Consider the following 12,728-nt stretch of genomic DNA (forward strand, 5'->3'; position numbering starts at 1 on the left):
CAGAATATTGTTTGTCGTTTTGGGGTACCAAAGGCTATCACTGTGGATAATGGAACACAGTTTGACTCCGAAGCTTTTAGGGATTTCTGTGATCAAATTGGTACGAAGATCCATTTTGCATCAGTCAGACATCCGGAGTCAAATGGACTTGTTGAAAGAGCCAATGGTATTATAATGACAGGAATAATGAAGTCAATTTTCAATCAACCAAGGGGAAAGTGGCCAGATCAGTTAACCAAAGTGGTGTGGAGCCATAATACAACAACATCAAGGTCTACCGGCTTTACTCCATTCAAGTTATTATTTGGTGACGAAGCAATAACTCCAGAAGAAGCTAAAACTGGATCAATAAGGGTAATAGCTTCGGCAGCATCAGGTTCCGAAGCTGATTATTCTGTGGAAAAAGATGCTTTAGAAGGGATCAGGTTGCAGGCCGTGGAAAACATCAACAAATATCAAGCTGAAACAGTTAAATGGCGAGATAGAAAGGTTCGACTAAAGAATATTGAGCCAGGACACTTGGTGCTTCGGAGAGTGGCCAACCCAGAAACAGTGGGCAAGTTACAATTGAAATGGGATGGACCTTTCTTGGTAGCATCTTCGTCAAGACCCGGTTCATACAGATTGAAGGATATGGACGGCAACGACATTCCTAGATCTTGGAATGCGGATGAGCTTCGGCGATATTATGTATAATTCGATGTAATTTTTCATATTTTTTATTTTTTCTTTCATGGCACCCTTTTCCTTTCCGAAGGGGGAGAAAGGTTTTTAATGGGGCCATCACGTGTAATTTTCTTTTTTAGTTCTATAAGGGCAAAATCCCCCAAAGAATGTAAATGTAAAAGCTGAGAACGCACCATCGAGTGCCAAAAAGTAAAAACGAAGCTCCAAAGTCGTTCCTAAGGGAATGCAGAGCTTACAGCGAAAAGTCAACGCTGATTCCGCCAAAAGTAAAGGCGAAGAAGCTCCAAAGTCGTTCCTAAGGGAATGCAGAGCTTACAGCGAAAAGTCAACGCTGATTCCGCCAAAAGTAAAGGCGAAGAAGCTCCAAAGTCGTTCCTAAGGGAATGCAGAGCTGAGGTGTGATTGTTCTTAAAATGGTTATGAATATGACTTCGGATACGTGTTTGGCCATGCATTTGCACATCACATTACATCATAACATTTGCATTCATAAACATTCATCTAGGCATAAGTAGGATAGTCATCTTCATGGCATAAATGGTTGTTTCAGCAAAAAGAGGAAAAAGAAGGGGAAGAAGGAGCTTCGTGCACAAAAAAGAGAGCTTCGGAAAAAAGGGGAAAATGTTGTTCTCTATGCTTCGCTGCGTACGAAAAGAAGGGAAGGTGTTTTTTCGCCGACGGCTCAAAAAGGAAAAATTTCGTCCACATCAAAGCATTTCCTATACAGCAATGGGAGGGTAAGGATATATAATAAGGTATGAACAGAATTCATTAAAGACCTTCGGCATTGTTTACATTTACAAAAGTTACGTTTACAAAAGCTCTCAAAAGTTTCTCAAGCATTGTTTACAGTCTACTATCTAATCCTCAAGGAGCTTCGGCTTCGGCGGCTTCGTCATCCTACATGAATAAGATCGTTGTAAGTCAAAATCGAGCTTACAAGAAAAGGTAAACACAAAGTATGGTTTCTTACTGGTTCAAGGTGGCTATGAGCTTCGTCTCCTGCCTTTTCTCGCCCACCTTTTGTCCATATCATTTTTATAAATCTATTCGAGATGCTTCGGGCAAGATCAGGAATGTCGTCCAGGATTGATGGCGACAAAGTAAAATTTGGCCTATTCACAACCCTTCCATGCTCGCAGCCAGCCTTCAGGAAAGCCGCAGCAGTGCCTCGAGAAGCCACCCAGGCACAGAAGTCACCATGCCCAGCTATGACTTCGTCGAGCTCGTCAATTTCCCCCTCAATATGTTCGAAGGTTTTTGGTAGATCTTCAGCTGAGGGGGTAAATTTTCCACTGCTGGCTCCAACTGAGTAAAAAATCTTTTTTAACCGATGAATGCATCTGTTGCTGAATTCCAAGCAGTTTTCTTGAAGACTTGCCAGTAGTTTTCTCAAATCTGAATTCTTTTGAGCTTCGGCTTTAAGTTTTGCATTAAGATCTTGTTTTTCTTGTTCGAACTGCTCAGCCTGGCGGAGAAGCTTCGTGTTCAGTTCTGTTATTTTTGCTTCAGCTTCCGCCAATAGTCCTTCGGTTGCCTGGAGCTCAAAGTTCTTTTTCTCGAAGGCATATGATTGTTCCTTTATTTTGCTTTCCAAATTTTCAATTATGACTTCGTGCTTTTTGTCTTCAAAATCTTGTTGCATCTGCAAGGCTTTGCTCAGAAGCATACTCTGCACGAAAACAACCTTCGTCAGACATGTTTTCGTTCTTAGAAATAATAAAGGTTAAGGGAAAAGCAGTTCACCTTGAAGTTGGAATAAAATAAACTGCCAACGACATGTTGTCGTCGGTAGCGGCTGATGTCCGTTTCTAGCTTCGGAAATCCGATATTCTTGGACAGAGTACTGATAATTTTTGCTCCAGTTTGATCTCGGATACTGCCCAATTTTTCATCATCAACGCCTCCGAAGAGGAGCGCTCCAGGCTTGTATCCGCAGGATTTGGCGTATTCTTTAAGCTCTTTTATTTCCGCTTTTGATAATTGTTCTCCGATTAAATTCCGGAACATGAAAGTTTCGTTCTCCGAAGCTTCATCAGCAATTTCTTTCCCTTTCGCCGACGCTACGATCGTGGCCTCTTCGGCAGTGGTGGTAACTTCTTCTGTAGTCATGTCTAGCAGTATTTGGTCAATATGTTCAAGCGTGCTCTCTAGATTCAGATCTTCAACTGAGGCAGCTTCGGTGGCTGTGGCTTCCGAAGGTGCAATTTCGATATTTGTCTCTTCCGCAGCCGCTGGTATTTTTTGAGCTGAAGCTCTTGGCGGTGTCTTGTCGATAACTTCTGTCACACCGATCATCCTCTGTCTTTTTACTTTAGTTGTTTTCTTCATTTTTTCGGGCTCCTTTTCCTTCGGAAAAAATTTTGTCAGTCGAGGCCCTAGTGGACTTAGCTTCGCAGGCATGGATTCAGTCATTACCTGCAGAATGGCCTCTACATCAGTGGTAGAGGGTGATGCGGGGGATTTTTCTTCATCAGATATTTTTTGTTTCGGAGAAGATGCTTTCTTCTTCTTTGGAATCTTCTTCTTCGGTGTCTCTTCTTCATCTTTGTTTGAAGCTTCGGTCATTCTTTTCCTTTTCTGGCCTCCGGCATTTTTGTTTAAATTCTCATAATCTGGGTATTCAAACTCCAGAGCGTCCAACACTCGATTTAGCCTTCGCTTCGGACGAGTGCCGAAGGCTGCGGTCATCAATTGATCTTCTTTTTTGGAATAATTGCCAAGTATTTCATTACACATTGCTTCAATCGTATCTAGCCACTCTTGGCAAGGTGCTTTAAAGTATTTTTTAAACTTGAAATAGTAAGGTAAACGTACGAGTTCACCTTCTTTCTTTTCCCCCTGTAGCTTCGGCATTTCCCATTCTTTCAAACTGGGAAAAACTTTGAATGCTAAGAACTCTTGAACCAGGTCCCTTGTGCTGATATGCTCTGCAATAATTCTGAATTCACTCATTGCTTGTTGTGTTGGACCTTCGGGTGTCATGTTGCAGCGAGGTCGGGTTTCTCCGAAGATTAATTCCAGCGGGCTTTGTACAAACTTTTCCTTGTCGTCATCAACCTTGACATAGAACCACTCTGATTTCCAGCCTGCTGCCCACTTGCTTCGGTAGCTAATTACAGGGAACTTTGTAGTTTTCCGATAGGCAAAGTTATAGCAACCAAAATTATCGTGCAATCCATCTTTTCTAGCCTTTGTTTGATAATGCAGCTCGTGAACCCGGCAGAAGCTGTCCGCAAATGGTTCCACTGCTTGGCTTCGGAGTGCCCAGATATAAACAATAAGCCTAACGATAGCGTTAGGGGTCAGCTGATGAAAATAGATACCGAACCTCTTCAGCACCTCTCCAATGATCCCATGTAGGGGGAATCTTAATCCAGCCTTTAAAAAGCTCTTGAAAATAACAATTTCATCTTTCTCCGGTTTTGGGGTAGTCTCTTCTCCCCCGAAGCGCAAAAGCTTCTTCTGATTTTCAGTGAAAAAGCCCGATTTTACCATCTTGGACAGATCAGCCTTCGAAACAGTAGATTTTCCGAAGTTCAAGTGGCTCGGCTTGCTTGGCATGGCAATGCGGTAATCATCTTCGGAATCAGTTTCCTCAATATCTTTTTCCTCTGCTTCAGCGATTGCTTGTTCTGCTTGTTCTGCACCATCATGAGGGATCTTTTCCGAAGTCACTAGACCCGATCGTCGCATGGCTTCGGAGATGGGGAGAGTCTCCGAAGCTTCAGTTTCCTCTCCCTCGCGCTCCACCCTGGTGGTAGAGCGGACTCTGGCCATTCAATTATGAACTTGTGAAACTTTAATATTTTCTTCCTCCGAAGCAGATTTCAAACTGGAGCTTCGTTCGATTCTAACAGACAAGCTTCGGTGATGGTTAAAAATTTTGGCAGGAAAACAGTGCAAATAGCAATGAATGCTGTGGTAACTTCACACCTACTCGTCTGTTTATATAGTGCTGCAGGTAAGAAGGCGAAGCGCCAGAGTTTTTACACCAGGCGCACACCCGCTTGCGCTCGCTGCGCGGTGGACCGCAAGGACAAACAGTAAACTCTGCAAGGTGGGACCGCTACGTGCTGGGAAATTAAATCGTTTCTCGGCAACGAGCTCAGGGAAGGTGTTTTTTGGACCTTCGGCTCCCCGAAGCTTAAGAGACTTTTTTTTCACGGATCAAGCTCGTTACGAAAAACGATCTAGCACCGCGAAAGGGGCTACTGTTGGGTCTATGCTTCGTCGCCGAAGGTCTTCAAGGGAGAAGCAGCTTTCGGCTGAGGCTGTTTGCATGAGACGGCCGAAGGTTCCTTTCCATGAAGCTTCGACAGTGTAAACCGACTTAAAGATAGAATGACTTTTTAGTCCATGAAGGTCTGAGTCAATGTTGTAAGCTTTTATAAGGGGCATACTTGTAATTCCTCACAGGCTGCGTCCTGTGCCTATAAATAGGTGAACAGTACCCCCGTACTGTTCACGCGGACTTGGCATTTGCCTTTGCGTCACACTTGTATTTTCATCTCCTTCCAAGCCGAAGGTACATTTGTAATTCGATATTGTCTCTATTTTTCTATGATGATATAAAAAAGCTAAATTAATGATGTTATATGATTATTCATGCTATCTTTTATGTTTCGTATGCTTCGTCTTTCATTAATGTATACTGTGATGATGAAGGTTCGTCCTTCATGACCTTCGTCTGAAGATCGTTATATCCTAAGGGAAATAATGCTTCAAAGAACGAAGGACTTTATCATTTAACACTCTCTGTGTTGCCTTGTTCTTAACTCATAGCATTTGAGAACAAGTCCCCAACAAAATCTATTCAATAAATAACATCAAATTCAACAATTTAATAGAATAAGTTAAATTTATTATAATAATAAAAATTTTGAATTATACGTAACATCAAGGCACACATGTGATATTAAACTAACTCTATTCACACTCTAATCACATGTTATATTAAACTAACTCTAATTACACTCTAATCACACCCTAAACTAACTCTAATCACATGAAAGTTAACTCCCGTCGGCCATAAAAAACCGACGAAAATAAACATTTATACACACATTTAACAATAACACTCGCATCATTATAATTCAAACCATAATATACCTTAACGGTCCGGGGCGGCTGCGGCGCTCCGCGGCGGCGGCGTTGGTGGCAGCGAGCAGCGGGCGACGATTCGGGGGCGGGCGGCGCAACGGGGACGGGCTGCAGACGGCGCTCCGGGGCCGGCGGCGCGGCGGACGGCGCTCCGTAGGCGGGGCGGGCGGCGGTCGTTGCTCCTAGAGCGGGCGGCGCTCCGTGGGCGTGGGTGGGCGGCGCTCCGGGGGCGTGGGCGGGCGGCGGGCGGCGCTATGGGGCCGGCGGCGCTACGGGGGCGGCGGCGGGCGGCGCTACGACGCCGGGGCGGTGACGGTTGGGGGCGGCGCTCCCGGGGCGGCGGCGGGCGCGCTCTAGGCCGCGGGCGGCTGGCCGGCGTCGGTGGTGAGCGGCGGCCGGCGTCGAGGGCGGTGGTGAGCGGCGGCGGCGTGAAAACGATAGAGACAAGCGAGAAAATGAGCCGCGCGGCGGCGGCGTCAGGCACATAAAGAATTAATTCCCGTCGGCTGGCGTCAGGGCCGACGGGAATTAGTTAACTCCCGTCGGCTGGCGGCTGGGCCGACGGGAGTTAAACTAAAGCCCGTCGGCTGGTGGCTGGGCCGACGGGAATTAAAATAAAGCCCGTGGGCTGGAATTGAGCCGACGGGAGTTATTTAATTCCCGTCGGCCCGCGCTCGGGCCGACGGGAATTAAAATGGCCGATGGGAATCTTCCTGATTTTTGTAGTGGAAGCTAAACGCCTAGCTAAAATCACTCCAGCCACGGTCCAGAAGTTCTTCTGGCAGAATATCGTTTACCGGTTCGGTGTGCCAAAGGCTATCATGGTTGTAATGGAACCCAATTTGATGCTAAAACATTTAAAACTTTTTGTGACCAAATTGGTACAATGATACATTTTGCATCTATGAGGCATCCAGAATCTAATGGATTGGTAGAGCGAGCTAACAGAATTACTATAACAGGAATAATGAAGTCAGTCTTCAATCTGCCAAAAGGAAAGTGTCTAGACGAGTTAGTAAAAGTGGTATGGAATCATAACATTGTTGTCTCAAGATCAATAGGGTTTACTCCGTTCAAGCTTTTATTCCGGGATGAAGCAATAACACCAGAAGAGACAAGAACAGGTTCAATAAGGACCCTAGCTTCGATAGAAGACGAATAGACTTGCAAAATAACAAAAGACACCATAGAAGGGACTAGGCTTTAGGAAAATAGATCACATCAATAAATATTAGACCGAAATAGTTAAATGGCAAGACAGAAAGGTAAGATTAAAGAATATCAAGCCAGGACATTTGGTGCTTCGAAAAGTGGCCAACCCAGACATAGTGGGGAAGCTTCATCTTAAGTGGGAAGGTCCCTTCTTGGTGGTGTCTTCGTCAAGACCTCGATCATACAGGTTGAAAGACATGGACGGTAATGACATTCCAAGATCCTGGAATGCAGATGAGCTTCGGAGATATTATGTGTAAACTATTTAATTTTCTTACTTTTCCCTACGACACCCTTTTCCTTTCAAGATGGGAGAAAGGTTTTTAATGGGGCCATAGGTTGTAATTTTTGTTTTTTCTTGCACAACCCTGTGCAATACAAGGGCTAGCTTCCGCAACATGTAAAATATAAAAAATCTGAGATTACACCATCGAGTGTAAAAAAGTATGAAAAAGTTCCAAAGTCGTCCCTAAGGGGATGTAGAGCTAAAATGCCACCTAAGTGAAAGGTGAAGAAGCTCCAAAGTCATTTCTAAGGGGATCCAGAGCTAAAATGCCACCTAAGTGAAAGGTGAAGAAGCTCCATAGTGGTTCCTAAGGGGATGCAGAGCTTAGCTCTAAAGTAATTCCTAAGGGGCTGTAGAGCTGAAATACCACCTAAGTAAAAGGTGAAGAGACTCCAAAGTCATTCCTAAGGGGATGCAGAGTTTGGGTGTGTATTCGCGTGAGTTTTTTTACCTTCGACATACATTTGCATACTTCATCACATCATCTTCTCCGTTCATACAAACATACATTAGGCATCTGTAGCTTCATCGCATCATGACATAACGCATAAGGCATTAATAGGAGAAGAAGCGAGGGTTTCTGCCTTCAATGTGAAAATGCTTCGTTGTGAATGAAGATGCTTCGTTTCAAATGAAGTTGTTTAATAGGAAAAGAAAGGAAAACACTTCATTATATACGATTGGGCCATTCTTTGATTTTGGTCAAGGGTGCTTCTATGTGAACGAAAAGAAGGGAAGGTGTTTTTCGCCTTCGGTTCAAAAAGCTACGAGCAACGGTTTCGTCCACAGCAAAGCAGACAATAGTCGAACAAAAGGTAAAGCTGTATTATGAAGCATTCACAAATATTTACAAAAATTTGATTCACATACAATTATAATTCTTTGCCAAATGATACATTTTCTTGTACAAAGAACCTCCAAAAGTGTTTCTACAGATATTAGAAAGAGAAGCTTCCGAAGTCTCCTTCAGCACTCCAGAACAGGCTTTGGTTCATTAGCTTTCAGTAGTATCACCCTAATAAATGACAAAGGCAAGGGTATTGAGGAATGTAATAAGGAAAAATATAAAATGAAGGCATAAAGTTAAAGAGATTTTATATACTTCATTAAGTAGGTTTCGAGCTTCGTCTCGAGCCATCTCTCGGCCGCCCTTGGCCCAGATTTGATTAATGAATCTATTGCCTATGCTTCGAGCTTCAGCTGCAATATCAGCTAGGTCAGACGGCAAGAGGCTGAAGTTTGGCCTATTAACAACTCTTATATGACTGCACCCAGCTTTGATGAAAGCAGCAGCCGTGCCATGAGAAGCCACTAGCACATAGAAATCAGAGTGGCCAGTTATAACTTCGTCGAGAACGTCAACTTCTTTCTCAACACTACCAAGAGCCCCAGTAATATCTTCAAAGGAAAGATTAACTTCTTCAGATGCAGCTCCAACAGAATTGAAAATACCCTTCAGTCGAGCGATGCATTGAGTAGCAAAGCTGAAGCATTTATTTCGAAGAGTTTTGATCATTTTGTTCAGTTTAAGATTCTTTTCAACTTCGGCCTTGATTGTCGTGTTTAGCACTTCAGACTCACGATTGAAGCAATCCAAGTTCCTTTCCAAAAGTTTTCGAGCTTCTTCTAGCTCTTTGCTCAGTTTTTCATTTTGAGATTGAACTTTGGCGAGAGAACCTTCGGCCGAATGTAGCAGGCTGTCTTTTTCCTTCAATGAAGTTTCATGTTTATTAATCCTCGTATCCAAGCCTTCGATAACAAACTCATTTTTCTCATCTTCGTCGTCTAGCTGCATTTTCATGGCCTTGCTCAGCAACAGACTCTGAAAGATGAATTAAAGTTAGATCCCCATTACTGAAATACTTAAATCGGCATGATGAAAGAAAAAATAGTAAAGGAACCACATCAGATATAAGTCAAAAAGCATGGATCCTAAAATCTCTTTAGTTCCGATATATCCTCTTCAAAAAGTTGTTCGCCACCCAGGTGCCGAAGATTGAAATTTTTTTCTTCCGAAGAGGTCTCCTCAGTTTTCTTTCCCTTATCAGTAGACGTTTCGGCTACGTTTTTCTCAGGAACCACATCAGATATAAGTCTATCAATTTCTAACATTGTGGTAGTGAGATTACCAATTTTAGGTGTACCTTCGTGAGCTTCTGCTTCGGTAGTATCTTCAGCATCAGTAGACACAATAGTATTTTTCGCCGAAGTTGGGGGCGAGGTCTGTTCGATGGCTTGCATTATGTTCATCATTCACCATTTCTTCTGACCCTCTCCATTTCCCCCAATAGCCGAAGCGGTCTCCTTTGACTGCAATAGGCTAGTATGATCTGACCATAGAGGACTTAGCTTTGCGAATGGGAAGGGTTCAGTCGTTACCTTCAGAATTTCTGAAACATCAACAAAGGAACGCAAAGAAGGGCCTGAAGTCTTTTCTAGCACATCTTGTACCTTCGTATCTGCAAGAGATATTCTGACAAGCTTTCATTTCTTGGGAGCCCAATCCTTCGGCTCCGCTAGAACTCTTTGCTTCTTGACAACCTTCTAATCTTCCTTGACGGACCGAATGTCCTGCCTGTTCAAAATACTCACAACCCTTTTTCTTTTCGCCCCCCGACCCCTTCGTCAAGTTTGTCATAATCTGGGTATTCAAAGTTGAGAGCATCCATCACTCGGTTCAACTTTCGTTTTCCATAGGTGCCGAAGGCAGCTTTCATCAATTGATCTTCTTTCTTCGTGTAGTTCTCGATAATTTCATTGCACATTGTTTCTATTAGCTACAGTCATTCAGTGCAGGGTTTGTTGAATCTTTTTTGGAATTTAAACCGATAAGGAAGTCGTATAAGTTCATACTTTTCCCTCTTCCTTCTTTGGCATTCCCCACCCGCTAGAAGTTGAGAATGTTCTGTTCGCTAAATATTCTTGCACTAAGTCCCTAGTGTTAATGTGCTCAGCCACTACCCAAAATTCTACTTTGGCCAGTTAGCAAGGAGACCCCAGCTGCATATTGCACAAGGGTCGAGTCATGCTGAAGTTCAACCTTAAGGGAGTCATTACCATGCTCATGAGCTTCTCACTCTTCTTTTTATCAGCCTTCACATAAAACCACTCATTTGTCCACCCGGTCGGGCACTTATTACGGTAACCAATCATGGGGGCCTTGGTATCCTTTCTGTATGCAAAATTGTAGCACCCAAAATTCTTATGCAGACCATCGGTTCTAGCCTTCATCTGATAATGAAGGTCGTGCACTCGACAGAACCCTTCGGCATTGGCACTTTTTCCTTGGCTTCGAAGAGCCCAAATGTACATACTAAGTCTAACAATGGCATTGGGGGTTAGTTGATGTAGGTAAATCTTGAACTACTTCAAAACTTCACCAATCATCTCCTAAAGGGGGAACCGAAGTCCTACCCTGAAAAAGCTTGTGAAGACTACAACTTCATCCTCATTCGGTTCTGGAAGCACCTCTTCTCCAGCAAAACGAACCAGATCGTCATCATTCTCGCCAAAGTATCCTAGTTTCTTCATTAAAACTAGATCCTCTGCCTTAACTGTGGATCTCCTGAATTCGATATGGCTGGGTTTGCTCAGTCTTAGGATACTGTCATCATCCTCATCTTCATTTTTGCTATCAGCTTCGGCAATGGTCTGTTCAGCTTCGGCATCAGCAACACCTTCAGTGATAGTCTCTTCTTGCACAACCAACCCAGAACGCTTCATCACCTCCGAAATTGGGGCTGTCTCAGAAGTCCCAATTTCATCTCCTTCATGCGCCACCCTAGTAGTAGATCTTACTCTAGCCATTTTAGTGTTCAGTCTTTAGTAGACGATGTTACAATTAAGTGATGGAACGTTTGTCCGAAGCGTAAAGCAGCAATCTTCGGCTTTGGTAAAAATTTTCAGCAGCACAACGGTGCAATAGCAATGAATGCTGTGGTAACTTCTCACCAACTCATCTGATTATATAGCCCTGCAGGAGAAGAAGGCGAACCGCCAAGACGCATGTACTGGCTGATCGGTGGACCGATAAGCGCTGTGAATTTTATATTCATTTTTAATAACAAGTTCAGGGAAGGTGTTTTTCGGACCTTCGGCATTCCGAAGCCTATGAACTTTTTGTGGATCGAGCTCGTTATGAAAAAACGATCTAGCACCGCGAAGGGGCTAATGTTGGGGGTCTTCTTCTCCACCGAAGGTCCTCAAGTCAAAGGTATCACTGACAAAGTGATGTTGAGGATCCTCTCTGCCAAAGGTCCTCGAGATGAAGATACCATCTGAGGGCCATAATGACGAATACCAAAGCTACCACCGAAGGACGACCGCTTCGGCTTAAGGTGGCAACGATGGTCAAGCATGATGCTGAACTAAAGAGGAAAAGACCAGTTAATTCCTGATGACTTATGTTACGATTGTGTATACAAATTGAGGTCACAAATGTATTTTCACCCGGGCTGCGTCCCATGCCTATAAATAGGTAACAGTACCCCTGTATTGTTCACACTGGATTGTAATTTCTCTCGCGTCAACACCTTCAAAGAAGCCGAAGGTATCACTGTAATATAAATTATGTTAATGTTCACGTGTATATCATGAAATACATATATGAATGAATTAATGGATTTTATATATTACATTTATGTATTCTTATTCTCATAAATGATGAAGGTGTGTCCTTCATGACCTTCGTCTGAAGATCATTATATCTAAAAGGAGATAATGCTTCAGAGGACGAAGGCCCTTAACCTTTAACAATTGTGTTACCTTGTTCTTGATTCACAGCATTTGAGAACAAGTGAACAACACCAGTCTTCACTATACGTAGGATATACTATTAAGATGACTCTTTCTTTTAATTCCATCGAAGGTGCCTTTAATATTCCAAAGAAAACTTTAGGAAAGAGGGAGCCTCTAAGCGGCAGACTTGGCCAATATGTCAGCTTGCTCATTATCCAACACTCGGGATATTTTTCATTGAGAACCCTTCAAAAGAGGACTGCATTCTTTGGACCATATCAAGGTACTTTTCAAAGACTGGTTTCTTTGCCTTACTTGGCTTGTCCACCTTGCCTGCGATGACCTGAGAGTTTGATTTTAAGACTGCTTTTCTTACACCCATTGCCTTAAGTTTCCTCAAGCCTAGCAATAGGGCTTCGTATTCTGCTATATTGTTTGTGCACTAAAATTGCTGCTTCGCAGCATATGTTGTCTTTACAGTGGATGGTGAAATAACAATAGCTGCAACACCAGCCCCAAAGAATCCCCATGAACCATCATAGAAAACTGTCCAGACAACTTCGTCTAATGAACTAGCTTTGTTTTGCGGTCTAATAGTCCAATCAGCAACAAAATCTTCTAGTGCATGAGATTGAATAGATGATCTGTTCACAAAATCAAAGACGGGCTCAATGAGTTATGCTGTCTAATTTCCAGTTTGGCC

The sequence above is a fragment of the Zea mays genome, chromosome 2, assembly GCF_902167145.1.
Source record: "Zea mays cultivar B73 chromosome 2, Zm-B73-REFERENCE-NAM-5.0, whole genome shotgun sequence".
Lineage (NCBI taxonomy): Eukaryota > Viridiplantae > Streptophyta > Magnoliopsida > Poales > Poaceae > Zea > Zea mays.